Source organism: Cavia porcellus, unplaced genomic scaffold, assembly GCF_034190915.1.
Source record: "Cavia porcellus strain 051 isolate PalLab524CR breed Dunkin Hartley unplaced genomic scaffold, mCavPor4.1 scaffold_30, whole genome shotgun sequence".
Classification (NCBI taxonomy): domain Eukaryota; kingdom Metazoa; phylum Chordata; class Mammalia; order Rodentia; family Caviidae; genus Cavia; species Cavia porcellus.
Genome location: NW_026947513.1, coordinates 42,822,458 through 42,827,261, shown reverse-complemented (window position 1 = coordinate 42,827,261; position 4,804 = coordinate 42,822,458).

Genomic DNA, 4,804 nt, shown 5'->3' with positions numbered 1-4,804 from the left:
CCCAGCCACCTACAACCCAAACAGAACTACACCCAGGCATATAATAATCAAAATTCCAGACATCCAATATAAGAACAGAATATTAAAAGCTGTCAGAGACAAGAAACAGACCACTTATAAGGGAACACCCATCAGAATTACAGCAGACTTCTCAGCACAAACCATCAAATCATGAAGACCGTGGGGTGAAATAATTCAAGCTTTGAAAGATAATAGCCTCCAGCCAAGATTAATATATCCTGCACAAATGTCCCTAGAAATTAATAGAGAAACAAGGTGCTTCCAGGATAAAAAGGAACTAGGGGAATTTGTAATCACCAATTCAACTCTACAGAGAATACTCCAGCACATTCTAAAAGAGAAAAATAACAAGATTCCAGAAACAATGGCAGGCCACAATGAATGGAGCAGAAAGTGAAATGAAGAAGACAAACTGACAACTAATGACAGAAAAAGAGCTCAACAGAAATGAGGCAGAGAAGTCTGGATAGTATGAACAGTTTTGGAGAAAACAAGACATTATAATAGCTAGTGCTGATTTAATATCATCTTGTTTTGAAGTCCCATCAAGCTTTCGTTCTTCTGTCTCCATCAGTCTTAATATGTTGTATCTTATTGGATTTTATTATATGTGATAATATAAACAAAAACTTTTATAGACAAGGAGATAATACAGAAACCATTGTTCATTTTCTGTTAGCTGGTTACAAATACTGTCATTCTCTTGAATGGTTTTACATTGTCTTGATATGTTTGATGCTACAATATATGAAGTTATACTCAAAGATTTCAAGGAAAGAGACACTATGGTAACTATTTTTATGTCGGGATATCTTGTGGTGAAACACAATTTTGCTTAAATGGTTATGTTTTGACCTGTGCTATTTTGTTATTATGTCCTCTTTTATCTCAATCTCCTTTTTTATTGTTTATTTTTTTATTTTTATCTTTTTAAGGGAAAAAATAAATTAAAAATAGCATGATATATTATAGTAACCCACTTTGATTTCCTATTAACTTGATTTGAAACCCTGTATTGCTCTCACCATCTTGTTTTGACTGATTTTGACTCTATTCTGTTTTGCTTGGTAGTACCAAGTTTGAGAGTATAGACAACAACTATGAAGACAATAAGATTCACTACGATGCCCATTCTGGTTTGACTATTATCTTCTTTTGAAGTCCTGTAATGTCTCCAATGTTTTGGTTTTATTGGTTTTGTTCTTTACTGTTTTGTTCAATTTTATTATAACTGATGATATAGGCAATTCTTTTTAAGATAGCAAGAGGCATTATGGTAACTATTGTTGATCACCTTGTATTCTGTTTTTACATTATGTACTATGTCCATCCTTTTGATTTGACTGACTCTGTTTTGTTATGTCACATTTGGTTTTATTCTCTTCAAAAACAAAGGATTAAGAACTGTGGGAGTAATAAAACCCAAAATGTGTAATTGTCATTGTAAAAAAGAGAGGAAAAGAAACTGCCGTAAAGGATATAACTGCATGTATATTTAAGCATATAAGATAGGTAACCATATTACTGAGTTTTTGTTGGATCATTGAACAGAACTATTTGCATTCTCACTGTTTGAATGCCCACTTTATATGCTTTAATTTTGTAACTTGAACAACTATTTCTAAGATGACAATATGTAATCTATTAACTAGTGATTTTCTACTATTTATTTTTTTGAAATTCTGTATAACTTGTACCCTTTTTCTGTTTTTTTCTTTTTCTCCTTAAATACAATTTTTAAAAAGAAAACGCAATTTTTATATACAGTGGATTACTACTCTGCCATAGAGAAGAATAAACCTGAGCCACTGTCAGGTAAATGGATGAACCTTGAGACCATACTTTTAAGTGAAATAAACTAGACACATGTGTTTAAATATCGCATTGTTTCTTTTGAGTGAGAAACTGAATGAGTAAATAAGGACTCAAATTGATGATAGATATTGGGAAATATATATCTTTAGAAATAAAATGTTTAAATGGGAAGGGGAACAAGAGAGAAGGAAAGAACCAAAAGGGAACCCAGACCAATTTCCCTAATGAATATAGACTTTTTAAAATCTTCAATAAAATATGGACATATGGAATGCAGCAAACCAATACAACATGACTAAGTAAGATTCATCTCAGGGATACAGGAATGGTTCAATGTACACAAATTATTAAATGTAATATACCACATCAAAAATCAAAGACAAAAATCACATGATCACCTCAATAAACCCAGAAAAAGCATTTGGCAAAGCCCAACAGCCATTCATGACAAAAACGCTACAGAAAATTGGAATAAATGGTCTTAACTTCAATCCAATAAAACCTACCTATGATAAACCTATAACAAACATCATTCTAAATGGTTCAAAATTGGAAATTTTCACTCTAAAATCAGGAACAAGACAAGGATGCTCACTATTACCACTTCTATTTAATACAGTTCTGGAAACATTAGCCAGAGCAATCAGACAAGAGAAAGAAATAAAAGGAATAAGAAACCCAAAAAACTCCATCAAAAGACTTGTAGATTTAATAACCAAGTTCAGCAGTATAGCTGTATAGAAACTCAAAACTCAAAAATGAATAGTAATGCTGTACACAAACAATAAACTCACTAAGAGAGAAATTAGGGCAATCATACCTTTCACAATAGGATCCAAAAAAATGAACCAGGAAGTAACAAAGGAATAAAGGAAGTAAAAGATCTATCCTTTGAAAATTATAGTACTCTAAAAAATATTGAGGAGGCTCTCTGAAAATGGAAAGGTATCTCCTGTTCATGGACAGGAAGAGCCAACATAATGAAAAGGATGAAAACTGTTATACAGATTTAATGCAATCTGAATCAAAATATCATTAGCATAACTCACAGAACTAGAGAAAACATTTTTAAAATTCAGTTGGAACCAGAAGAGATACAGAATATGTCATAAAGAAGGACAAATTAAGACATTTCTAGGTAAATGGATGCAACTTGAGATCATACTCTTAAGTGAAATAAATTGGACACACATGAGGAAGCATTGGATTATCTCCCTCATGTGAGAAACTGAAAGAGTAAAGACCGAAGTGTACAATAGATGTTATGAGATGGGAATGTACAAAAGGAAACAGAAACTAGAGAGGGAGAAGGGGGAAAGGAAGAAGGAAAAATGATTTTATTTTTAAGTGATTTTTTAAAAGAATAAAATGGAAACAAAGCTTTGTAAATAGGGGAAGAGGAGTTGAAGGGAAGGGAAAGGATTGGGAGAAAATAAAGGAATCAAAATATATCATATGCAGGCACAAATTCCCTGTGATGAATATGATCCCTATGCATACCTAAAATGTAGCAGTAAACTTATTAAAGTTAGAAAAATACTGTTAATGCTGAATTATATTAAATGAAACATTAAGCTTACTTTGTCTTTTTGATATAATGGCTTATGGGTAGAAGACCACATGTATTTCAAAAAATAGTGTATTATTGCCTTTCCTGCTTTGGCCATTTCCAGTAAATAAATGAAGTTTTACATAAACAACTTGCTATGTATTCATTATAGATTGTAATTAACTCCTAACTTTTGATTAGTCTATAGGCTACAGAATCTTTATGTATATTCTTCTGGTTTCCTAGATGGTCCCTAGAGATATGATACAATATAAAGAAGGTGTAACTCTGCATTTAAATTAAAAAACATTAGATTTGTTTTCCACATATTTGTAGCATGTGACTATTTTTATACTAATTTTGATATGATATCAAAACTACATTGTTTTCATGGTTGTACTTAGCCATCCCCCAAAAGAAAAGGTTGTTTTGCATACGCATATAGGCTATCTTTACAGAACAGAAAGATTATGTTTTAAAATGTTATTTTCAGAAGTCTTGCATGTAGCTGCACTTGTGAATGCTTTGTAAACATTTAACTAAAGGCTAGGAATGTAGCTCAGTGAAAAATCCCTGAGTTCAATCCTCAGTATAGTACTGAGAGAAAAAAATGTGGTTTCAAAACAAGAGCAACTGTGAGAAATACAATAAAATGTCCTGCTTATGCCCTCAATTTGTAATAGACTGTATTACGTAGACAATTTTGGCTGGTGGGCCTTTTCTTCCTTTGTTTTTGGTTTTGCTTGAATTGGGAATTTATGTTCACCCTCCCTTACTTATTTAAGTTTTCTAATAAAATGAAGTTAGGGCTGGGCTGGTCAAACGTTATTAGCTACATTGAAGCATGCCATTTTAAAGCAGATCCATAATGTACCTTGCGGAACTTTTACTATGTTGGTCTCCAGAGAACTTTTCAGTGGTGGAAAGTAATGCACAAGGTGTCTTAGTTACTTTTTACTCATTGCTGAGACAAAATACCTGAAGCCCAAAGTTGAGAAAGGAAAGGTTTATTTCTTACAGTTTTTGGAGGTTTCAGGCTATACTTAGTTGGCTCCAAGGCAGGGTGGCATGGCAGGGCTGCAGTTCACAGCGGCTGCAAACAGCAAGGAGGAAACAGGCAAAAGAGCAAGAGAGCGCGACATGCCTTCTTCCTGCCATTACATTACATCCTGGCTCCACTCCTAGGCCAGGATAGCACTCGCACCCCCAATCCAAGGGCTAGACGATGAACCAATCACAAATGCACAATGCAAATGCATGAGATCTGGGGGCCACCAAAATAAACCATGACACAAGGGAACAAAATCTTTTAACTAATTTTCTTTCTGAGTATGTAAACTCTGAATTCAAATTGCAAGGTACCATAAATGTTATTAGAGTGCATCACTGTGGTTCCTGTTTGTTTCTTATTCTACAGAA